General features: G+C 39.6%; 1 protein-coding gene across 8 annotated transcripts in view; it reads left to right on the forward strand.

Annotated features, from left to right (window-relative positions):
- Positions 1-26,806, forward strand: part of Rasgef1b (RasGEF domain family member 1B) — a 596,806-nt gene that overhangs the window by 217,770 nt on the left and 352,230 nt on the right. The gene's annotated exons all lie outside the window — the stretch shown is intronic.

A 26,806-nucleotide genomic window follows, 5' to 3' on the forward strand; every position in this document is an offset into this window, starting at 1 on the left:
TGGCAAAATATAAGAATAAAAGTCATCCAGAACCTTTCTCAATATGAAAAACAAGAGTATCTTTTAATTCTTATTCTATTTAATTTCTTAGCTGCATTTCACTCATTTATTTAATCATATATCCCTTCAATGATTCGGAAAATACTTTTTGGACAGTAGGTATGTGTCATGCACCGTACCACGTGCAGAGGATATGCTGCCAATGAGATGGAGTCCCTGCCTTTGAGGAGCTAATCTCCTGTGAGAGTTACAAATAAGTAGCCAGTTAAAGTGCACTGTGATTTGCACTATATAGGGATAAGTGTGCTATGAGGTGAGAACAGACAGAGGGGTGCTTGGGGAAGAGGAATTTCTTTCCGAAAGTGTTGTCTTAAGCTTGCCTGTTTTCTGCTCTTGTTCTACTTTGACAACTACTTATCTCCGCTTCCTACCTGGCTCTCGTTTCTTTTCATTTTAGTAAATATAGGTGTTTGCTGGGGTTTGTCTTACTCTCTTATTTCTTGTAATTATACATTTTCTCAGGCGTTCTCAATTGCAGCTGTCCCTTCAAGTATATCATACACAGTTGTTGCCTACTTATATATCTAACCAGCCTTAGACTATCAAAATAGTGACTTAGTCATTATTTTACAAAACAACCATTGACTATGATGTACTGGAATGTGCCTGGGTAACATGCATGAATGAAATTGCTTTCATTGGTATCCAATGAGTTTTCAGTCTGGCTAGCAAAAACTACGTAAGATACTTTAAAATATACCAGAATGAAGGGTTTGAGAAACATGGGGAAGGAAATATTAACTACTACTGAGGAAGCCTGGAAAATCTTTGCAAAAGGAAGGGAAAATTCATCAGATGATTAGAAGGGATTTCTATGTCTTGAGAATAAAATATGTGCAAGGATGTGATGCTCTCCCTGGCTTGTCCAGAGAGTAATTCTAAGTTGGCTGTGGCTATTTTATAAGCTATATAGTGGAAATCATCACAGTCTAGCCACCCTGATAAAATAAGGCATAGGAATTTCATCAACAGAAGTTCATTTGAAGCAGTTGCATTTATGTTTAGGTATTAAGGAACCAGCTGAGATGTTTAAAGTGACAAATTACAGAAAAAATTTGTCTTAGATGTTCATGAGTCAAGGTAGAACATGGAAGTATGGCAGAAAATTTAAAAATAGGTGACAGAGATCTGAAATGAGGTAGCAAAGGAAATAAGTAAAAAAAAAAAATCTCCATGATTTGAGAGGGTTTTGTGTAGTAGAATCACCAGGATGTGGTGGATAAGGAAAAGAAAAGATCAACAAAGGTGTTGTGTTTGAAAAAGTGAATAGATGATCTCACCGTTAACTAAAAATTAAACAAAGTATGGGATAGGAAAATATAATGTGTTCAGATTTGAACAAGTTGAGCTGTGTTTGCTTATGGGGCTTTCCAGTGGAGCTATTTAATTGGAGACTGGGAACAATGAATTTGAAACTTGGAGGGTGGATCAATGATGGATAAATACACTTAAAATAATCACTATGTGGCTATTAGTTAAAGCATAGAAGCAGAGGGATCATGATCATGTTCATAGTCAATACATCTTTAAAAATATTTGCTAGTTTAAATCACTTTAAAAGATCCATAAATATTTTAACAAGTATCTGCTGTTGTGCCATTTGAACAGGGATAAGGATAAGAGTATGGCATGGTCCTGCTTCCAGAGAACTCTCTGGGCTAAGGGACATAATCAAAGAAATGTAAAACAGCATAGAAAGGATTATGACAGAAGAACTGACACAAAGAAAGAAAAGAAGAAAACCGAGGACAGAACTCAGTACACTCCCGAGGACGTGGGAGGCCCTGTAGCCTGGGTTGGTTGGGGTGTCTTAGCCATGGCTGTGCTCCGCTGCACCTCGCCTCATCCTGGGAGCTGCTCACTCGGCAGTGTTGGCTGAGTAAGTGAGCCTGGGGCGCTTGGGAAAGAGTGAAAAGCAGAAGAAGAAATCTGGGGTTTCCCCATGCCCAGGAGAAATGCTTTAATCACCCCGTTAGCCTTTCACTTGGACAGCTTACACAGGTGGAACTCAAAATGAATTCTCTGCAGACACAGGCAGCAGTTTGGAAGTGGGATGGGGACTCCTTTTGTTGGCTCTCTAATTATGAACTGTGCTTTGGCAAGCCAGGCCTTTTTATTTTTATATCTGGTGTGCAGGAAAATTACGTAGCCATTGATTTTCTGTCCAGCCATCAGTGAGAACCCCAGATAATAGCACATTACTATTCTTTGGTTAACAACAGTGCTGGGCTTTTAAACAGAAACTTGCTGCCTCTATTGGGCCTTGCAACTTCCTTTCTTGTTGTGTGTCCGTTTAAATGATCAGTGAGAGCCGGTGATTATGACAGTGGCTTTCTTCCTTCACCTTTTTGCTCATCTCCTCCCCACCTACCAGGTTTACCTGTTAGTGTTTCTTCAGCTTGGATTACAAATTAACACAGTCAGTGTTCTTCATTGCCCAAAGCTGGCCACCAGTCTCCTCTGTCCTGCCTAAGACTTTTGAAGGAGGGACTAAGACCACCAGATCTTCGCAGAGACTTGAAACTGTGTACTTCCTCACTCCCCCATCCTACATAACTGCCCTACATAACTGAAGTTATGTTAGAAAGTACTCTATTGTTTTATCTGGCTGACCTTTAGTTTTTCTAGAAAAAAGAAAATATTTTTCCTGTATCCTGTCTCTTGCTGCAGAAACATGCTTGAATGTTTTTCTTAATAATAAAGACATGCAAACATAACTCGTATGTGTTGAACGTGATCATCCAATCCCTTTTCTTTCTTCTTAAGTTCAGTATTTATGGTATGGGTCATTGGGCCTTGTACTTTAACCAGGAGCAGAAGAAGGTACCAGCGTGTGGTCATCTGAAGACCACCTGAGGACGAGAAGGTCCATCTCTACTCCCTGCTCTCTGCCACTTGCTCTTCTAGAGAGAGGCTTCAAAGTATGCTTGTAGCCCTCCCCTTGTCTTCCCAGCTACCACAAGTGGCACAGATCTATCCCTATAAGTAGGCATTCATGATCTCAGTGAATTTGCTTGGAGACAGCACTGGAGGAAATGCCTGGAATTTTCAAAAATAATGAGAATAGTGGTTATTTACTGAGCATAAATCATATTAAATTCTTACAAAACACACTGAAGTACATAATCTGATCCTGACTTTACAGATAAGGAACTCAGGCTTAGAGAGTCTGAGTGATGAGCCCTGTGTACATGAAAAGGGCCAGAGCTGGAGCCTGAGCCATTGTCTTTCCATTAAATTATGCTGCTCCTGAGAGGAACCTCTTTGGCCTTCAGTGCTTTTATGTAAGCATCTTTTAGAAAGGTATCAAGCTGTTAGACAGACTCAGTAGCCCTCACTGTTTACTCTGACTTTTTGAAAGCAGCTTGTAGTGCTATAGGGGAATGAAACTCTCAACCTGCTACATGTCCCAGTATGAGTTTGTGTTCTCTGAAATCAAAGAATAAATTTTAGGAACAACAGAAGTTAAGAGCAGAATATATTTATTGAGAGAAAGCAATCTTCTGTCTGAGAGACAGAAGGGATCCTGAGCAGGTTGCCAAGGACTCTGTGTTTTCTAGAGACTTTTATAGAGTGAAACCATGAGATGGTCCAAGGTGGGGAAGAATGGGAACTCACAAGTAGACATAAGGTGGGACAGATCTGTGGTCAACCAGTAAGATGAATTGCTCAGGTAAAATTGATTAAATTTGGAAAAAATGGGGGAAACAAGTCATGTAGCAAGCAGGCATACTTGAAGAATGGTGACTCTTCCTGTAGGGAGTTGGGATGGTGACTCCTAACTTCCTCAGAGTGATAGAGAACCATTTAGTCTATCAATCCTTATGATGTAGGTATATTTGCTTGATCTCTTGTTTTGAGGCCTGGCCCACAGCTAGAGGTGTTTGTCTCTTCCAAGGTTGCAAGGTGTCTATCTGGTCTTCCACACTGGCTCCTTCAAGGGCTCACCCCTGTCTGACTGCCTATAATATTTTTTAACTAACTCAGCTGCCAGTCACAGTAGTGCTGTGCTAGGATAGAGGAGTGTGGGGGAAATGCAATAGTGAGGGCATTGGTAGGCTCAGGTCATGGATTCTCTGCTCCTTATGTCAAACTGGAGTGTGAGGATTCAGAGGCTGCACTTCCCTATGCATCAAGGAAACACAGTCTTGGGGCTGAGGAGAGTTAGAATAATTAATTTGGAAAGAAGTCCCTGCTTTCTAAGAAGTCACAGCTGTGTGGTTATGCAAGTCATTTGGAAGGATTTGCAGTGTTTCTCAAGGGCATTTACTCAGTCCTAGGGAAGTGTACAGCCCCATGCAGTGTTAGCAAAAGGTATTTCCTCCTGTGAACTGTTTTCTTTATTCCCTGGCACTCTCTTTCACTTTACCTTGTGCCAGACCTGAAAGTCTGGAGCTGTTAGCTCAGGTTCAGTCCCCTCCCGAGCACCGTGGCAGTGTTCCAGTTCCTTGTGGATGACTGTGGATTCAGTTCTGCATGCAGGGCAATATTTATGGCTTTGTCAGCTGCTGGCATCATAGACATGGGCTTAGGGTGGCCAAAGGAACTTCAGTGGGTGAGGGGTGTTTGTTTAGAATGATGGCGAAGGGAGTGAGTCCCTGTACAGCCTCTGAGCAGTAAGGCTATCCTACACCAAAGCATTTCCTAAAGGAAGAAGTTCATGATTTAACCGTCTACAGTCAAATGTGACATGGGATGACAAATATTTGCACTTGAAGTTTCTTTTTATTTGTTTGTTTGTTTGTTTTTGAGACAGGGTCTTATTATGTTGAGTTCAGCCTGACCTCAAACTGATGGCAATAGTCCTGCCTCAGCTTCCAGAGTGCTGGGATTACAGATGTGCACCACTACACCTGGCTAGACATTCTTCCTTTTTAATACTTACTTTTTAATGTTTCCATTTTGGTTTCACATTTTCCTTTATTAGTACATATAGGTTTTACAGATTTGTGGGTTTTGTTTTAGCAGATTCATACATGCCTGTAAAATACTACGTTTCACTTCCTTTTTGTTTCAATGTGTGTATTTTGAACATATCCATCTAAAACTTACCTGCTTTCACAAGCTATCCTTTCCTCCTTATTCCCATCCTCTTGTCTAATAATTGTCTCCCTTCTACTTGTTATCTTGTAAGATTCCATGTAATAGGGAGAACATGTGCTACTCATGTTTGTAACTTGGCTTATTTTGCTCAACACTGATCTCCAAATCTACACACTTTCCTGCAAATGACAAAACTTCTTTCTTTATGACTGAATAACACAGCCCTTTTTCTTTTTTTATCTTAAAGAGTGTAAAATTAAACAGAACAAAACAGATCATAAGAAACAATTAAAGAAACACAGATTTCAAAGCAAGACCACTGGAGATCTTCACTGTCTATCATATTGTCTTTTGTTTTCTTCTAAATAGTTGTCCATAGCTTCACACACAGTGAATTCATACTGAACAAAATAGGACTAAACTGATCAGAACAGGATAATGAAGGCATTTTAGGTCTTCAAGACCAAACAATAGGAAAGTCAACAATGGCTGCCATAATGTCTCTCATTCTCTTCCAAGTAGCTGTCCATATCTTTACATATGTTGAAATTAAACAAAACAAGAGAGAATAGTATCACTCTGATCAGAGGATATTAGTATTGCTAGATTTCATATCATAATGCTACTGAATTAGCAATGAGTATCTTCATGTCTCTTCTTCAGAGTATCTGTTCATTATGTCATGCATTATATAATCTATTCTCTAGAACTGTTTAAAAGTTCTACACATGTGTGAATCTCTGGTTGTATACATATCCTTTCTGTATTATAAGGAAAAACAGACCAAAACAAGACAACAAAACAAATTCCTAGAAAAACATGAAACGAAAAAGACATATAAAACCATGATATTAGGTGATCTACAGGACTAAACTGTAGATCATTGCTATGTAGTGCTATGTAGTAACTACATAGTAGCTACAAGAGACAGCATAGTAACTAATATGCTGTCTCTTGTTATTTTCAATAGAATTGTCTATATCATCAGGCATAATATAATTGAACATAGCACTACATAGCAATATTAATAAAAACACAACATTGGAGACATTGTAGGACTGCAAAAGCAGTAATAATCAAACTGTAATGAGTATCTTATTGCATCTTGTCATCCTCAGAGTAGTTGCCTCTGCTCTTAGACTTGATACTATCAAGCACCCCAAATTCAAGTAAAATCAGTCAAGACAAAACAGCAGTCTAACAAACAAGCTTCAAATAAGATCAGTCATAGTAAGACTATGTAAGTAATACAGGGCTTCAGTTTAAGTTAGTAGGGAATTAAAAATATTTACTATGGTATATCCTGCTATTTCTGGGATAGCTGTCTGTGTCCTCAAATCTAGTATGAATAGACAGACCAGAACAAAATAAAATCAAACTAAACAATGATAAGACTACTATGGCTTTTATATCCTGATACACTATTAACAATGTCCTCTGCCTTCCTTCTTTAGGCAATTCCTCCCCTTTCTCTTTCTCAGGGTGCTTTGTATTTTTTGAGTCCCACTAACTCCTTTAGTTTTTAGATTAGGGGGGCAACCGGTTATCTATCTAAGTGGTGTTGAACCATATTACCCCTGAGCTTGATCTTGAGCTGTATTCCTTTACTTACTAAAGCCACAAGGTTTTCCTTCCTCCTAGCTGTGTAGTTCTACACTGCACAAAAGTGTCATGGCTTTCCAACTTATTTGCAACTGCTATATGAGTTGTCCCTATTTCTCTCTAGTTCCCTGTCACATACAGCATCATTTTCTCATTTTTGACTTTCAGTTTATTAACCCTCTTTCAGGTTAAGTATATTTCCTATTCGGAGCATCTCAATGGATCCTGACTCCTGATCTACTCTGCCTGTGTTTCTTTTTGTTACTGTATCAAGGCTATCTATATTAGACATTATGGCCCACCTTCTCTGCCTCATCTCTGCTATTCTATTTTTCTGCTATTATTTGTCCACTTTTCTCCTTCATTCCACTGTCTACCCTGTTCATTGAGGCCTCTCTACCACTGTTGCTGGAATCTTGGTATTTCTCTCTGTCTCTCTGTCTCTGTCTCTCTCTGTCTCTGTCTCTCTCTCTCTCTCTCTCTCTCTCTCTCTCTCTCTCTCTCTCAAATGTCCTTCAGTATTTATATAGGGTTGGATTGGTGGCCACAAACTCCCACAGTTCCTTTTTGTCTTGGAAACATCTTGTCTCTCCATTAATTTTGAGAGAGAGTTTTTCAGGGTACATCAATCTGGGTTGGAGGTTATTTTCTTTCAGGGCGTGGACTACTTCATTCCAGGCTCTCGTGGTTTGTATTGAGAAGTCTGTGTGATTTTGATGGGTTTTCCTTTATAGGTGATCTGCATCTTTTCTCTGACTGCTTTTAATATTCTGTTCTTGTGATGAATTTCTGGGATCTTTATTATATGTGTGGGTGTAGCTCTGTTTTGGTTGTAGTTGGCTGGAATTCTGTATGCCTCATTTATCTGGATATCATTTCCTTCTCCTATGCTTGGGAAGTTTTCCTTAATTATTTCTGTGAATAGCCTTTATAATTCATTTGTGGTTGCTCCTGCTTCTTTGCTCATGTTTTTTATCCTTAAATTATAGATCTTCTTGTCATCTTCTAGCCTTTGTATTGTTACTTCCTGGTTCCTTATTTTTAAGTGATCTTTTCTTTCACAATCACACATTACATATCTATCTTCAAGTTTTAAAAGTCTAACTTTAGTTTCTGTCAAGGCATTTTGCCAGCTTTCAATGGAGTGTTTAATTTCCTGGTAATCTCTTTGGATCTGTTTCATATATTCTAGATTTTGTTTATATTCTTCATCAAAGATTTCTCTTCTTTCTCTGGGTTCCTCCATTCTTCCATCTGTGTTTTCTTGAGAGGGGCTTAGCATTTCTTTTATTAATCTTTTTATATCTTGCCTCACTTGAATTAGAATTTCAGTTTTAAGTTCATCCATGAGGTCATGAAGATATTTATGTCTGCTGATGCTGTGGCCGATATTGCATGATTGCTGCCCTAGATCTCTTCTGTATTTACCTCTCCTGGTCTTATTTTCCCTGGGTCAGTGGCTGGAGGCTTTTTCTTGTTTCTTTCTCTTGTCATGTTTCTGGTTTCTTTCAGACAGGTGTATGGTGGAGGTCTCAGACCCTTTCTATATTGTTTATGGTTTTTCTGAAGCGTGTTGGCTAGGGGCTTGCTGCCTTCTCCAGTTTACTGTTGATCTGAGGTGCACACAGGGATGATGTGGGCTGGCCCATACTCTGAGCCAGTCAACTGGCTGGTGTCTTTAGCACATTAGTCTGTGTTGTGAGGACGTCACAGGTTCGGGACAGTTTCATCCCTGGCCATTGGGTCCTGACCAGGGGCGTGACTCAGCCCAAGCAGATCCCACCTTTGAGCCAGGGACAGCTGACTGACACCCCTGCAGTTCCAGGTTCAGGCCTATCCTGCCCTGCCCAACTCCAATATGTCATCCAGCTTGTCACCCTATCTGCGGGACTCAATTCCCTAGCAGTCACCATGGGTTAATGCAGCTCTCCATACTGATTCTGTTCTCCAATGTGCTGCATCCTCCCGCCAAGGGCCCAGGACTCACCAACTCCCAATTTCGGCAGCCGCAACTTCAGCAGCTGGAACTTCAATGCGACTGTGAATTGTCTGACTCTAGGGCGCACCCAGTACAGCACAGCACTGTGTCAGTGAGAGCGTCTGGTTCCAGCCTTTCATCTATGTTTTTCCTTCCTTTTTTAATTTTTCTTTTTCCTCAATTTCTTCCTGCATCATGAGAATCCCTCTCCTTTTGTCTGGTCTTCTCGTGGTGATAAATTCTAGTATCTGAGTTGTTTTTCTCAGAGAGCTCTCTACCCTGCTACCTATCAAGCCACCATTTTCCAGTCATGTCGCAGCCTTTTTTCTTTATCCATTCATCTGTTGATAGGTTCCAAGGATCATTCCATATCTTTGCTATTGTGAATTGTGCCACAATAAATATGGGTATACAGACATTCTTACAGTCTGATACCTTTAATTCCTCTTGAGTATAGTACGGAGTGGCATAGCTGGATCAAATGGTAGCTTTTTTTATTTGCTTTTGAGAAAGTTCTATACTGATTTCTGTAGTGGATATACTAAGTTGTATTTTGTCCAGCAGTGTACAAGTTTCTTTTTCCCTGTATCCTTGTCAGCATTTGTTGTCTTTTGTATTCTTGCAGATAATCACTTTCCCCCTTATTTTTTATGTTACTATGTGTTTGCAGTATGCAGTGATCAAATTCCTCACAGGGAGTTGGCACATATACAGAACCCACCTTCATTCTTTTTTCGTCCTCTTTTCGTACCTTCTGTCCCACTTCCCCCCAACTCTAGGTCCCCTTCCCTTTTGCAAAAGATCTATCTCCCTGTGTCCTACTAATTTTTATTGTAGTCTTTATTTCTATTTTTAGTTTTCTGACTGGAGTGAAATGGAATTCAGTGTAATTTTGATTTGCATTTCCGGAATAGCTAAAGGTATGGAACTTTTTTTCATACACTTACTGGCCAATTATATTTCTTATTTTTATTATTACTATCTTATTGTTATTGTTATTTTTTGAGACAGGATTCACTATGCAGGTCAGGCTTGCCCTGAACTCACTTTGTATACTAGGCAGCCTCAAACTAGCAGCAATCCCCCTGCCTCAACCTCCTGAGTGCTGGGGTACAGATGTGTGTCACAACACCTGGCGCTGATTATACTTCTTATGAGACATGTCTGTGCAATTCGTTTGACCACTTATTGATTGGGTTATGCAATTTTTTGGTATTAATTTTTTTAGTTCTTTACTTATTCTAGATATTGATCCTCTGTTGAAAGAGTAGGTCGTAAAGACTTTCACCTATTCTGAGGGTTATCTTTTCACTGGGCAGTTGTGTCCTTTGCTGTGCACCCTTTGTTTGCTGTGGTCCTATTTGTTGACTTCCTTACTCAGGAGATCTTTGAGTATATACCTACGGGTTCATCTGTTTCTTCTGTTTTCTTGTAGACATTTCATAGTTTCTTGTCTTATATTTAAATCTTAGGTCCATTTTTAATTGCTTTTTGTACAAGATGAAAGATAAGAATCTAGTTTTAGTCTTCTACAAGAGCATACCAAGTTTTCCCTGTTTTCCCTGCAGCATGTTAAAAGGCTGTCTTGTCTCTATCATATTTTTGGCTCCTTTGTCCAGAATCACATGGCTGTAGCTGCATGGGTTTGTTTCTGTGTACTCAGCTATATTCCATTAATTTAGGTGACTTTTTGTGCCAGTTCAATGCTGTTTTTGTTACTGTGTCTTTGTAGTATAATTTAAAATTGGGTATTGTCATGCCCCTAGCCTTGTTCTTTTGTTTGGGGATTAGTTAATAATTCTGGGCCCACTGTATTTCCTGTTAATTTTAGGATTTTTTTTCCTAGTTTATTGCTACTTTGATAGGGATTTCATTCAATCCATAGATTGTTTTTAGCAATATGTCTATTTTAACAGTATTAATTTTACTGATCCATAAACATGAGAGGTCTTTCCATTTTCTAGCACTTCCTTTGATTTCTTTTCTCAGTGTTCTGAAATTTTTATTGTGGATACCTTCTACCTTCTTGTTTAGATTGCTCTCTATGTATTTGTAAAGCTGTTTTAAATGGAATTTCCTGAGTTCTTTCTCTGCTCTTCCACTGTTGGCATATGGAATGCTCTTGACTTTTTAATGTTGATTTTATACCCTGATATTTGGATGAATCAATCTCTCAGCTTGAAAATTCTTCTGGAAAAAGATGTGTACATGTAGAGGCTTATACATGCATACAACTTCTCCTAAACAGTTTGCGAGAGTCGATTATATTATGTGATAAAATGAACAGCTACTTTGAAGAGAGAGAGACATTATGGTATCCATTGCTGATTCCATATCATCATGCTGTGAAATCCAGTAATGCTTCTATTCTTTGTTCATAGTGGTTTTAGTCTGTTTTGTATCATTTAATTTCACCATCCATGAAGGTATGGACAGCTATTTTGAAGAGAACAAGAGACATTATGATTCCCATTGTTGATTTTCCTATTGTCTGGTTTTGAAGGGCTGTAATACCTTCATTACTCTGTTCTGATCAGTTTAATACTATTTTGTTTTGTATGAATTCATTGTATATGAAGATATGGACAACTATTTAGAAGAAAACAAGAAACATAGTAGCCACAGTAGATCTCCTGTGGTCTTGCTTTGAAATCTGTGTCGCTTATATTGTTTTCTTCTGATCTTCTTTGTTCTGTTTTGTTATGTTTAGCTTTACCCTCTTTAAAATAAATAAATAAAATAAAATTCCAGGAGTCTTTAGGTCTTCTGGGTATAGGATCGTATCAATTGCAAACAAGGATAATTTTAGTTCTCCCTTGCCTATTTGTATCCTGTTTACTTCTTTTTCTTACCTAATTGTTTAAGCCCCTGATGTTTGTCTCTCTTTCTTTTAAAGTAATTGATCTTGCCATACTATTCAGGATAAAAATCTTAAGTAGACTTGTGGATCTTCTTATGCCATACTACGTAAGAAATAAATCATGAGAAGATCCTTAGGACCACTGGAGCAAGGGTTTATTTGAATGGGACCTGTGTGGTAGCACAGGAGGATCTGTATGCTAATGGCAGTCCTCTTAGACTAACTCCAGCTGTGTGACGGAAGTGCTTCTCCTATACAGCTACAAGCCTATGACTGGTTTAAATTCAGGCCTGCTGTGTAGTCCAGATGCAGGCCTGTGATTGACTCAAGTGTGCACAGAGCATCCAGGAAGCCACAGCTGTGATGGCAAAGGTCCCACAAAAAGGCAGGAGGCATAAACTGTTTAATTGACAGTTGCACAACTTGAAAAATGGTTGGACAAAATCAGGGACTCTTCAGCAGGACTAGCTCTTTTCAACACAGATTGTTGGGGTTTGGGGAGGTGGGGGCCAGATGGCCCAGATCTCTCCCTGATCTCTTATGTTAAGAGCAGCTTCCCCGCCATGTCAGTATCCAGAGCAGCATGGGTGGTGGAGGGACACTATGTCTGAAGGGGCGTCTCTTGTTAGAGGATCCAGAGAGCAGCCCTCAGGTAACCTAGGGGGACACTGAGGTCAAATGTCCCAGTTGACCCATGTGTGGAGGAAAACCAAGTGGGAGCCAAGGGAAGTGAGAGGGAGATGCATGATAGCTCCAGGCCAAGCCACTCTTCCCTCTAGCTGTCATAAGAAGATGCTTCTTTCTCACTTGCAGGCCAAATTTGGCTCAATACCTGTTGTTATATGGCTGATGAGAGTGGTTTTCACAAATATTGCATTATTTCTCTTATGTGAGAAACCAAAAGCATAAATAAGGACCAAATGGGTGATAGCTATTGGGAAATAGAAAGAAAGTGGTCAAATGGAAAGGAGACAAAGGGAGGAAGCAGGGGAGAAGAAAAGGAGGAAGGGCAAAGGAAAAAGAATACAAGGAAAAAATGGAAACAACACTTTTGTAAATAAGGAAGAGAAGAAGAGTTGAAAAGAGGGTAGGGGAATGGGAAAAAAAAATCAAGGTATATCATGTTCAGGTGCAAATTCCCTATGGTGAATGTGATTTTTACATGTATCAAAAGAGTACCAATAAAATTAATTTAAAAATCAATAGTTGGGAAAAAACCTATCATTTTACAGCATGTCGAAATTATGTAGAATTCAAACTCCAGCATTCACAAAATAAAATTTTATTGAAATACAGTCATACTTTCTCATTTACATACTGTTATTTTCTCTTGCTGAGACCAAATACTTGATGCCCAAAATAAAGGAAGGATAGGTTTACTTAACTCACGGTTTGTAGAGGTTTCAGTTCATAATCAACTGGCTCCAAGGCAGGGTGGCATGGCAGAGAGGCAACAGTTCAAGGTGGCAGATGACTGCAAAGCAACACGAGCAAATAGGGGAAGAGCAAGCCTTTTCCTTTATATTGTAAGCAGGCCACCCGACAGGTGTAACACTCACGCCATCTCTCTGCCATCCTCTTGCACAGGCTCAGGATGTTTACAAAGTGAGGAACCTGTCTCCCTGCTAAGTCATTTAGTTAAACTTCTAATCCTCTCAAGTTGACATAGTGAATCAACCACTACAACATTCTGGAGCAAACAGCTGCCCTGGAGCATGTCCTCTACAGGCAGAGGGTAGAGCTGCTCAGTTACTTAAACTTCTAAACTTCTCAAATTGACACAACATATCAACCATCACAGTACTTTCCAGTTCCAATGGCAGAGTTACATTCCCCAAAGGCTAAAATATTTACTATCTGGCCCTTCATAGGAAAAATTGGGCAACCAGTAAAACAGATAAGTTGAGAGCCTTATTCACCTTATTCATATCCCCCATACTAGTTTACTAGGACTACTGCAGAATGTACCACCAACTAGGTGACTTAAAACAACATTTATTGTCTCCCACAGCCCCCAGTTTGAAAGTCTAGATGTCCAAATCAAATTGTTATTAGTGCTGTGTTCTCTCAGACTCAGGATAGAATTGCTTCCTGCCTCTTGCTAACTTTTGTTGGTGTTGTAGTCAGGGGTTGTGCAGAGAACAATTAGAATCAGGACATGGAATTTATAATATTATTTTTATGATGGTCACCCAGAGTTTACACAAAGAAATGCAGGAAATCTATCTACAACACTAAAGACATAAAATATTTAGCCAAGGGCCTGAATCCCACAGCAATGTCCCACATAGGTCCAGATGAAGACCCTAGAGCCCATGACAGTGCCTCCCATGAGTCTAACTGGAGGTCTAGAGCCCACAAGAAGGACTCACACCAGTCTCTTTTATGGATCCGTGCTGGGAAGGTCACCAGTGGAAGCTAGGATGTCTATGCCAGTGGGGTGAAGGAGCTGTGGCCGATAGGTTGAGGGTTCTACTCTGGAGCTGAGAAGTCACACTCACAACAAAGACCAGGGCTGTCCTAAAAAGCACCACATCCGTTGTCAGCAACACAGAGGCCCTGAGCTCCTCTGACAATAAGCACAGTTGAGTACATGCCAGGAAGCCAGCTTGATGAGTTCCTTCTGGAGACCAAGCGGCACACGTCTTCCTCTCTGGAGCCAGGAAGTAATGCTCAGTGTGAGGACCAGAGCTTCTCCAGGAGAACCCACATTGCCTCAATGCACCTTAATGCCTAGCTTCTCTTTCCCCACATCTCTATTTATGCTGGCAACTTTCCTCAGGTGGGACATCTACGCTCAGCACCATACTGATACATGCTGGCACTAAGTTGACCACCAGTTTTTAATCCAAAACACTTGGTAACTAACAGTCCTTTTCCTTTTACAGCATCACACAGTTGTCTTTATCTCATTTCCCAGCTGTGTGCTTGTGTGCATTTTCCCCTTTTATTAGGGTGCTAGTCATATTTGATAAGGAGAGACCTCATTTCCACATAAAGTCACATTCACAGGTATCACATTGCAGGTACATTCAGGGCATTAGGACACCAATATCTTTTGGGGAGGACACAATTCAACTTACGAGATTTTCCACTATCATGCACTGATGCCCTTGTGGCTCTTTCCTTTCCCCACCTGCCTTTCTTGGTTCCTCCATCTTCGTCTTGCTGCCTCTGCATTAGTCACTATACATATCACAAATATTTATGATGTTTATAATCTGTTCTCACTCACCAATGTGCTACACAGTAGAAAACTTCTAAGTATTGGTCCCTGGACTGCATAAACTCAGATTGCAATGCAAAAGATAATGACCTGCAGAAATTCAGGTAAAAGGATTTGTAGAATCTTAAGGAATACTACAAATACTGAATAATTATCTTTTAAAATCACTAATGGGGCCCTGTTACTTATGATACCACAGTTGTTAACTCAAAGATTATAGATGCTGACATACATAGCACTTGTGTACAGACTTTCCTCACTATTCTTTGAAAGTCAGAACTTATAGAAATGTCCCTCTTCTTTTTGCCCCAATTCCTTCATAATGTGTTCCCTTCAGCACTTGCTATTTCAAGTTGGTGAAGGACAGTAATACTGACCCGACCCCGAGTGGGGTCAGTTGCTACCTTTATTGCATTAATGTGGATGGCTTTAGGGATAGAGCTCTTTGCCACTCAGAGCCTTTTGTCTGAAATGTTGCTTTTTGTTATGTCTTCTTTGAGGCTCTTTGTTGTTCTCTCTCTTCCTGCAACTAATTGGCCACATTCTAATACTGTGCTGAAGTGCATGAAATGTGTTCTGACAGCTACTCTTCCTTGTCCCTCCCTGCAGCACAGTGTCCTCCATTTTCACCCGATTGTCCTTACAGAGTTGAGATGAGGGTACAGCAAGTGGACGGGTCTGTCATGATCACAGTGGTGGAGACCATGGTGGTGGTGGCAGCATTGTCCAAATCTTACGGTTTCACCTCTGGGGAGTTGGTAAACCATGGCTCCTTCCTGCTTTCTGGAAAGTCAGAGCTTCCCACTGCTTGCCTGTCCTAAGGTGCTAACCTGGTGGGATATGTCCAAGACCCACTCTGATGGGAGAGAGAGAATGGGTGCTAAAGTGTACCACATTTTCCACAGGCTGTTTTCTGCACAGGGTTCATGGTTATAGCTGATCAGGACTGTGGGGAATTAAAAACTGGTGGTCACCTTAGCTGAATCAGCATGGTGCTGAGTATAGATGGTCTACTTGAGGGCTGTTGCCAACATAAAAAGGAGACCTGGAGAGGAAGTGAGAAGCACTGTGGGTTCTACCAAGTGTGTGTTGTTATTTGGAGCTGTTGGTTCTCTTGGAGCTGTTGGTTCTCCTGGAGAAGTTTGTTGTGCTGGCCTCCCTGATAGGAACTTGGCTGTTATCACTGGAGAAACTGGGGACCTTGTTGTCGCTGAGAATGACTGTGGTACTTTTCAGTGGCGCCCTGGTCCTTACTTTGAGCACTGCTTCCTGATGCTAGTGTAGACCCTCAACTTACTGACACAGATCCTTCATCCTGCTGGCACAGACTTTCTGGTTTCCACTACTGACCTTTGGACATTTCCAGTACAGGTCCATGAAATAGACTTGCATGTGTCATTGTTGTGGGCTTTAGACTCACAACATAGACATGGCGGCCATTGTCATGGGATCTAGGTTTTTCAGATGAACTCATGCAAGTTATTGCCATGGGAGTCAGGTGTTTGGCCGAATTTTCTAGGTCTTTAGTGTATGAACAGATTTCCTATACTTCTTGTGTTTGACTTCTTGGGTAATCATTATTAATAATACTATAAATTTTGTGTCCTCTATATAATCATTTTCCTTGCAATTCCTAACTACAACAAAGACTCCTGTGCCCTTCTCAGTCATCCTTCTACCAAGCCCTTTAAAAAGACTTCTGTGGGCTGGGGATTTAGCTCAGCAGCATAAGTACCTGCCTTGCAAGCAGGCGGTTGTGAGTTCGATCCCCAGTACCGATAAAAAGGAAAAGGACCAAAAAAAAAAAAAAAAGACTTCTGTGATCACTTGTACATAATTTACTATAAATGGAAAGGCTCCTTAGCTTTTATAAGTGATGCTGAGTAAGAAGAAATCAATATTTATTTTTATTTTTTATTAGTACATGTTTACAGCATACAACATTTACATTCCTTGTGTGGAGTTGGTACTTGTACATAACACATCTTAATTCCTCTTTTTTTTTATTTTAAAAAGAATAAAACCAAGGAAAATAAAGCAGAATAAAACCAAGGAAAACAGAATAGAATAAAACCAATCAAAATAAACCAGAATAAGTGATACAGTACTTCAAAACCTTATGAAATCAATAATAGTTACCATAATGCCTATTAGTGTCTTCAAAATAGCTGTAGATATTTTCAGACATAGTAAAAATAAAACAGAATAGAATAGAAAGAATAAAAACAAAACAATGAATGCAATAAAAGACTTCAAAACAAGCTAATAATAAATCCAAAATGACTACCATAATGTCTTACTATCTTTTAAATAGTTGCTCATGCCATCAGATTTAACATAATTAAACAAAAGAGAAAAAAACCCAACCCAACAAAACAATGAAAATGATATGGTTTCCAGGCAGAATGCTTCCTAGTGAGGCCTGGTTCTCCTCCCTACAGTCCACAAATGACGCTGACTCACAGAGAGAGGTTTGGGTCTGGCTGTCCCCACTCTGGCAGTGGTGAGCGCATGGCACTGGTTTCCAGAAGGGGATCACCTCCTGGTGAGGCCTGGTCTCTCCCCCTGCAGTCCACCCTTAATTCTCCTTTTCATCTTCTCTCCCTTCCTCCATCTCTGATTCCATTTCCCATTTATGAAAGATCTCGCTCCCTATTTTCTATAATCCATCTTTTATTTTGCTCTTTATTTATAACGGCTTTCTCATATATGAGAAATAACACAATATTTAAGCTTGTGTGTCAAATTTATCACAGAAAATAGTACGGGAAATCAACAATGGTTACATATCAAATTAAAAAGCCCTTGCATAGCAAAAGAAACAACCAACAATGTGAAAAGAAAACCTATAGAATGATAAAAATGTTTTACCAGCTAGTCCTCAGACAGAGGACTAATATCTAGAATATGTAAATAGCTCAATATTAATTTATTTTTTAAAAAAACATTGACATCTTGAGAATAGAATAATGTCATTTTTAAATCTTAAGTGAATTTCACATCATGCCCAGATGATCCTACAGTGCAAGCTTCATAGCACAGTCTATCTTAGAAATACTTCTGAAAGCCAATAAATAGAGTTCTAACTTGACTACTTAGTAATTAAGTAACTCAAGGAAACTTTATCAAGTAACTCAACTTGTTTGTTAATATCTTAAAGTGAGATGAATAACTCTTGTAGGGTTGACTGGAAGTCCAACATGTGTCAATGGGCTTTAGGAATAGCAAGTTTTGTATAAGTGGTAAGTGGTATTATTATATTGTCAATAATTAAAAGTAAGCTCTAGAAATTCCAGAGACATTTTCTTCTTTGGTGAGATGGGCAAAGGCACAGTTATCATTAGTGTTAATTTTGTTTGGGTGTAACCTCAACCACTGATTTCCTAGGTACAGTTTCTGGGGCAGGAACAACAATCTTACTGGAGAGTATGCTTAAAATGCAAAATATTGGGTACCATCTTATCCTTTCTAAATCAATTTTTGTTTATCAAGCTCTCTATTTGATCATCATGCTACTAAAGGTTGAATCCCATTGGTTTAGCATTATTCCCAATTGGGTATGTGTGGACTCTGATTTTGCTGATGATTTTCCCCAGGGAAGATGTGAAAGAGCTTCTGAAAGACCAAAGTGTTTACCCTCAGGATTGGGATGCCACCATCCATTGTCTTTCCACAGTAGGCCTGCCAGCTACATGGTCCATTTTCCAGCACAGGTATAGATCCTAAGATTGCAGGTCCTTGAAGATTTTTCCCTCGTAAACACAAACTAATCAGCAATTGTGGTGTGGCTCAGTCTTCAGGTGCTTGAGTAAGACGATGCTCCATACTTAAGTGATATGATAACAGCTGAATGAGACAACTGGTAAACTAGTGAAATTCAGTAGAGCACCAATGAGGATGATTTCCAAACATCAGGTTTCTTTCTTCTTTCTAACAACTTTAATCTTCATTATGTGGCCACCTGTCTAATCATGAGGCTGGGCTACCTATAAGATACTATGCCAGGCCTTTTTCTCTGTGCAGCCAGCATGAGCCAAGAGAACCAGGAGACTGGCCTCTGCCTACTGTATGCCATGGCTGGAAGGTTCCTTCTTTGGTGGGCCCAGTGCAGGTGGAGGGAGACAGACAGATCCACCTCTGCCTGCTGTGTGTCACCACTGAAAGGCCATGTCCTATAGGTGGCCAGCGTGGGCAGAGAGAACCAGCACATCTGCCTTCACCCTCAGGGAGGTACCACCAGAAGACTCCTTCCTGCAGGCAGCCAAAAGGAGCAGGGACACACAGCCAGGTAAGCCCTGTGCATCCCTAGGCCACCAATGGAGGCTGTTAGTTCCCTCAGGCAGCTGTCACCCACTAGCAGAATCAGACAGATACACTGCTATGTGTCTGACACCATCGTGGGCGTTCCAGTGTAGACACAGATGCTGAGAGAAATAGCCCCACCTCCATGCAACCCTGATCATCAGCAAAGCCCCAGTGTAGTTACATAGGTCTGGAGAAGTCTGCTCCATGTCCTGCTATCTCCTTGTCAATCTGGAATTAGAGAAACCCAGTTTCCTGTCTCATCCCCCTACACTCCCTAGGGGCAGCCAAGGTGGGAAGTGCCTGGCGCCCCACAACCAGTTTGTTGGGAGAGGCCCAGGAGAATGTCAAGATGAAGAAGCAAAAGGCAAACTCAGACCTCTAGCCCACACAGATTAAGTCTGGGAGATACAATCATGGAAGAAAACGTAAGCCACACACCTGAAATCTCTGAGAGGATAGCAACTGAAGTAAGGAAACAACTCCATGAGATTGTAAAAGCAGTCAAATCAGAAATAATGTCTCAGGTAAAAGAAGAAATCACAAACATACTGAAAGAATTGTCCAGCAGGTCTAAAGAAGACAGAGACAATAATGAGGAGCATAAGAAAATGATGGAAACTTTGAATGAGTGTAGAAAGGAATTACAATGCATGAAACAGATTCAAAGAGAGATGCAAGAAATTAAAAATTCAATCAAAAGCTGGCAAAACCACTTGAGAGACTGAAGATAGACTTTCAAACCTTGAAGCAGGATTGCAGCTAGTGATCAGAGAAGGAAAAAATCTCTTAAAAATAACATGAAATCAGGAAATAACAACCCAATGGCTGCAAGATGATGCAAAGAAGCATAACTTAAGAGTGATAGGTGTTGGTGAAGAAAGAGGGGTCAACACAAATGAAATTAAAAGGATATTTGCAGAAATAATATCAGAAAACTTCTCAAACGTGGGAAATGAATCCGGCATGCAGATAACTGAGGCATATAAGATTCCAACTAGCCATAACCAAAGTAATCTACACTCAGACATATAATAATCAAGATCCCAGAAATTCAGCACAAGAATAGAATATGAAAAACTGTTGGAGAAAAGAAACAGACCACCTATAAAGGAAAACCAATCAGAATCACAGCAGACTTATCAACATAAACCATCAAGTCAAGAAGAGTTTGGAGTGAAGTGTTTCAAACCCTGAAAGAAAATAACACAACCCAGATTGATCTACCCTGCAAAACTATCTTTCAAAACTTATGGAAAATAAGATACTTCCATGATAAAGAACAACTGAAGGAATTCATGAATATCAATCCAACCCTACAGAGAGTGCTAAAGGATATTCTAGAGAGAGATAAAGCTGACTATGGTTCCAGGAACAGCAGCAGAGGAGGATCACCAACCAAGACAGGCAACTGAATGAAGGGGAAAAGTGGAGGGCCAACATCAGGAGGATAGCAGGGCAGACACAAACCAATGTATGCTGGTAATTGTAACCACTAATGTAGATGGCCTCAGGTCAGCAATAAAAGAAACACAGGTAGAGTGGATCAAGAAACAAGATCCATCAATATACTGTATATAAAAACACATTTAGCTGGAAAGTAAATTTATAGACTGAAAATCAAAGGAGAGAAAACAGTTGCTCTATGTAACAGGAGACCAAAACAAAAACAAAGAACCAAGAAAAACAAAGCAAGAGTAACTTGCCCATTAATAGCAGAATGGATAAGAAAGATATGGTATTTTCAAACAGTGAAAAGCTACCTAGCTATAAAGTTGAATAATCTCAAGGCTTCTGTAGGTAAATGAATGCAACTGGAGATCATGTTCATGGCCAAAACTGTTCAAACTCATACATGTGAAGCCTAGCATAAGAAACAGTAGTTAATGGGATCCAAAAGCAAAGAGTTAATGCAAGAGCAAAGGGGAGGAAACACCTGAGAGGGAAAGGTGGAAACTACTGTCAATTTCTTATTGTCTTATCTTGAACTCTTGCATTGTTTGCATAATTTTGTTAAGTTTGGCTTTGTTCTGTCTTATTTTGTTAGATTCTATGCTGTTAGATGGTAGGGGCAGTTATTTTGAATATAATGGGATACATTATGATAATCATAGTTTCCTATGATATTGCTTGGACGTCTTATAATGCTTTCATTCATTTGTTTGTTTGGTTTTATTCTGTCTTGTTTGATTTTATTATGTGTGATGGTATGAAAAGCTGTTTTGAAGAAAATAAGACATTATGGTAGTCATTGCTGATTTACTATCATCTTGCTTTGAAGTCCTACTGTGCTTTTGTTCTTCTGTTTTGATTGGTTCTATCCTTTTGTGGTTTATTTGATTTTATTATATGTGATGGGTATAGACAGATTTTTTGAGGAAAATGAGATACTATAGTAGCCATTGTTTATTTCCTGTTATTTGATTTTGAAGTCCTGTAATGCTTTCATTCTCTTGAATGGTTTTATACTATTGTGTTATGTTTGATACTAATGTGCATAAAGGTATGCTCAACAATTTCAAAGAAAAGAGATATTATGGTAACTACTGTTGATGTCTGGTTGTCTGGCTGTGAAGTGCTGTGTTGCTTGCATTGTTCTGATTTGTTTTGTTCTGTTCTCTTTTGTTTTATTCTCTTTAAAATAAAAAATGTAAAAAAAAGATACTATGCCAGATCTGAGAAAACCAGGGGCCCACCACATTCCCTGTACACACCCCTAATTCTTCTGGACAATAGCTTTGGTGAGTACACTGAGATAGAGAGGTAAATGGTAGTTCTTCGAATAAAGTGAAAACAAGAGGTATAAGTTGAGTTAAGATGGAGGAGACAGTGGTAGAGAAAACATTAGAGGAATCATGTGACTGTCCATGTGACTCACAAGGGCAGAGGTGTATGGGAGGTGTTAAATAAATACTTAGTGGATGAATGAAGAATTTTGGGTTGGGGAGCTAACACAAGTACTTAGTTTATGAGAATCTATCTTATCCCAGATGAACAGACATTATGCTTTGATTGAGTGAACTATTAGGTATGTTTAGTTTTAAATGCAGACGTAAATAGATTTGATCTTTCTATGGCTCGAATATCCTCCCATCAGCTTTCCCTTAATTATCCACAAGTGTTCCAAGCCTTCATTAGCTAAATAGGATGCAGATGATGGTCATTAGTCTAGGATATAAATCCTGCTGGCACATTCAATGGCTTTTCACTTGGCTAATTGAAATTTTCAGTATTCATGGATTACAAGAAAACACTGTAATTTTATCATTTATTTGGGTGTGTCATTTTTTCCCCTTTGGCTGGTGTTTTATAATTAGGCAGTTAAAGAAATAAATGTAAATGCCACACTTTGCCTGGAGAGTGTATCACTACTTCAGTGCATATGCATCAATTCATGTCTGCTAAATATAAAAACAAGACAGAAATTCATACTTTGTGAAGAAATCCTAGAACCAGTCTCTTAAACTGTCTGAGGAAACTTCCAAGTAGTGAGCACTTTGAGGATCCATTGATTTAATGAAAGAGACTTCCAAATTGTTAGTAATATGAATAGGACCAGTTCTGACATTTACCAGTGAGTAAGAAATCATCCAGAGCATCTGCGAGTAAAAATTGGAGGTATCAAATGGAGATGCTTTATGCAGGCATCACTCCCTCATAGCTCTCAGCAGTCAGGTGTATTTGACCATTCATCAGAAGTAGACAGCCTCTTTCTGGTGGCATCAGGCTAAGGTTACAAGACTCGCCCACCCACAGGCACACATACATGTGAGGGATGCCGGAAATAAAGGTCCACAAAAACCTTACCTTCTCAGAGACTCAGCTTTTCAATTCCTTAACTTTTATAATCCAGTACTTAAGCAGTTCCAGTTTAATCACATAAGTATCATATGTTTGCTATTTTTAAAATATAAATCTTATTTATCAGATTTATAGACATTACATGGCAGAGATTGGCTCATCAAAGGTATGGTTATTCCAGCTCTTTTGCTAAACTTCATTTAATGGAAATAAACAATATTGTAATCATTCTCAGAGGTATACTTTCTTTTACAAAGAAGTTTAGAATATGTGGAGTCTTTTTGCAGTGTTCAATCACTTATAAAATATTCCCACTGGTGAGAATTGGGAAAGTCGCTTACCTCCTGGAAGTGCCCTTTTATGTGCTGAATTGGCTGAACCAATCATTACCTGTCTTCCACCTGTCGACTCTTTGATCAAGGACTTTCTAGGGACAATTTTTTCATCCCAAATTACTTTTCCTTCTGGGTCACCTGTGTTTTTCTTCCTACTTTGAATATTTTTGCAAATGGCTATGAATGTTAGTTTAGGAAAGACATGTTTATGCTTCTATGTCTTCTTTAATTAACCATTACTGTGCCTCAAAGGAAAATGTAAAAGCCTAACTAGTGCTTTTGTGGATCCTCTATTGCTATGGTTAATTTTATGTGTCAGCTTCACTGAGTGAAAGTGTCAGCCCACTCAGGGGGTCCAATAGAGATTTTTGTGAGTAAGGTTAAAGAACACATGTGTGCAGGACATTAACACCAACAGCAGGCATCATGGAGCAGAGCGAGAGAGCCAGAGCAAGAGCCATCTGAGTCTTTCTTGTATAATTCTTATAATAGGAATTGTTGTTATCTCATGTTTATATTCTTACATAGTGTGGTAAACAGCACATGTGTGTTTGCCTGTGCTAAGTCATTGTTATGTAACCGTACCCTACTGTGCACCTGTGCTAGACAAGCAGGGTCAAATCCTCAGGTGTCCTTAGACATCCCTGAGCTTTGAAACAGTCTGAGTGGTTCCCCATAAAAGGGATGCCCTAACAGTTGATCAAATACTATTTCTAAGAGTCATCTGTAGGGTTAGCATTTGATTTAGAAAATTGAGTAAAGAAGATGTCCTCACCAATGGAGGTCACCATCATACAATTCATTGAGGGCTGGAAGAGAACAATAAAGTGGAGGAAGGGTAAATTTGGCTTCTGCTGTCAGACTTCAGTGCTCCTGCTTCTTGGGCCTTTGAACTCTGGAATTTATCCCCTACCTTACCCCCATCCCCTAATTCTTAGGCCTTTGACCTGGGAGCGAGAGCTACACCAAGGGCTCCGCTGCACCTCTAGCTTCCCTGGTCCTCCAGCCTGCAGAGGGCTGATTGTAGGACTTCTCAGCCTCCTTAGTTCTGTGAGCCAATCCCATGATAAATCTACTCTGAAATATCTCTATATTGGTTCTGTTTGTCAGGAGAGCCCTGACTAGTACACCTATAAAACTCTCTTCCTCAGTTGATAATTAAGAACTGACCTTAATACTTGGTCAGATGTCTTTCATTAGCAGATGGAGGAAAGAAGCAGGCAGTGTGCTTACTATGTGCCTGACAAAGTCAAATAATACACCTGTTAAAATCAAGCTAGATTTGTCCACAATAGCAAGGGATCTCATGACCTAAACAGGAATGAATCTTCACCTCATGGCAAAAAGTTCAAGAGCTCAAAGGCCACTGGCCCATTTTAAGCTCTATTATGGTTTATATATAAAATACACTCTCCCAAGTCTCATGTGTTCTGAGGTGGGGCTTTCAAAAGGTGAGCATTTCATGAGGGCATTATACTCATCTGTGGATTGATCCATTGAAAAGTTTGTAGCTAAATGTACTGTTAAGAGGTGGAAAAAATGTATCTCTGGGGCCTGCCTTTAGAGTATGTATCTCCCTCAATGGCTCCTGTCTTCTCTCTGCTTCCGGGCTGCCATGGTAGAGTAGTTTTCCCCTGCCATACCATCCACCATGCTTTTTCCCTGGAGACAGGTAGCTATGGATTAAGTCACCTGAATCTGAAGTTATGAACTAAATTAAATCTTCATTAAGTTGCATATATCAGGTATTTTTATACCATTGATGGCAAGGCTGAACTAATACAAACTCACCAGAAAGTCTATTAAGAAGGGGCCAGGAAATGGGTCTAGAGTCTTGAGCAAATGGTTTCTTTGATTTTTTGTTCAAGATGCTATCATAAAAGCAAATTCTTAGCTATGATGAAGAGTAATGTTCAACTAAAATAAACCAACCACAGCTCAGGTTTGTCCTAGTACAAGTGTGTCAAAGTGAAATGTATGGTAGCCCCAGACAGATCTCCCCACTGTTATGAGTTCTGCTCAGTGAATGCTCTTAGCTCTCAACCTCTTGGGAACCTGCCTTTGGCTGGCAGAGCTATGTGCTTGCTTTCTGAGGCAACCTTTTGCATCACCCCATCTTGGGAAGAATTTGTCCCAGCTTCAGAGCTCCCCATTGGGTCAGCTAAGACCTCTACTGAGTTGCGTGACTGCCCAGCCTCCTCTTCTGTTTCACTCTGCGTCCTTCCCTTTCCTTCTATAACTAATGACCTAAGAACACAACCCATAAACCTTCTGCCTGCTAATTTTCATCACTCACTCTGCTTTGGAGGGAATCTAACTTGTGACTTGTATCTTACATATTTTCCCATCATCATGAGTGCCCAGTGTCCTCATGACCAAACTCTCCATTTTTCTATCAAATATGCTTTCAAATTTGTTTTTAAAAAACCAAACAACCAACATTTGCTTTTGGAAAGAATGTAATGCCTAGATCCTCTTTAAGGATTAGGAGACCAGTGAAACACGATGTGTAAAATCTCTAGTTTGTTTCTTTGTAGTGATCTCTACACTTTTATAGACTTCATAAATTGACTGTCATGATTCTGGCCTTATACTAAAAAAACAAAGCTCTTATGAGTGACTCCTCCATCATCTGTGTTATGAATGGACAAAAGCAAAGCCTCACCTTTCTAAATTATGGAGAAACTGCTAAAATTGTCTAGGTCTAATACAGTTTGCCTCCTGCTAGTCACTCCACTGATAGGGTTAGAAGTCAGTGCTTTCAAAAAGACACTGTGCTTTATTGTGTTTGTACTTCTTTTTGTCAAATCAGCATTATGCAAACTCTGGAGCAGGTGACTCATTAGGAGTTTCCTCTTCAGTAGAAAAATATTGACACAGTAACCAAGAAGGTCACAGTGTGAATAAGCCACCATGTTTTGAGTCTTTCATTTTGGGTGATTAAAGTGAACAAGTTATTGAAAGGTTTAGATAGCTCCCCAAAAGTCATTTGCAACCGCTGCAATTAGGAAACCGGATGCCAGGTTAGTTTTTTAAAGAGAATGAAATGAGACTGATCAAGCATGTAAGTGAAATCCCTTTTGAAAATGGCTAAATTAAGGTATGGACCATCACTCACTGATCTGTGCCATTCTGGGTATTAAGATTTTGCTGCATGTTTATCCTTTGGCTTTATACAGATGCAACTTTTTGAGCTACTTGTATAATTTCTCTTCTTTTCTTTAATGAAGTGAATTTCACCTAGCTGACATTCATTTCTTCTTCACACTTTTTCAGGTCACCTGAGACTGTTCACAAAAGTTGAATGGTATTGTTTAATTTTCAAGATCATTTCCCCTGAGGTTACTGCACTAATGTCTAAATTCCTAGACATGTTTCTTAATTTACTCTCCTTAGGGTAGAGATGCTTGTATATCTTAAACTTAGTTAAAAATGCAATCATGATCGCTTGAGTTGCCTCCACATAGTCTTCAGCAGCTGGAATTGGGTTCTCCCCAGATTCTGACTCCTGTTTAGGATAGAGAATGATGCTTGAATCCAGGGGCAGGAAGGGAAATTACTACCACCAGCCTTCTTTTTTTTTTCTGGAAAACACTTAT

Source organism: Cavia porcellus, unplaced genomic scaffold (assembly GCF_034190915.1).
Source record: "Cavia porcellus strain 051 isolate PalLab524CR breed Dunkin Hartley unplaced genomic scaffold, mCavPor4.1 scaffold_4, whole genome shotgun sequence".
NCBI lineage: Eukaryota > Metazoa > Chordata > Mammalia > Rodentia > Caviidae > Cavia > Cavia porcellus.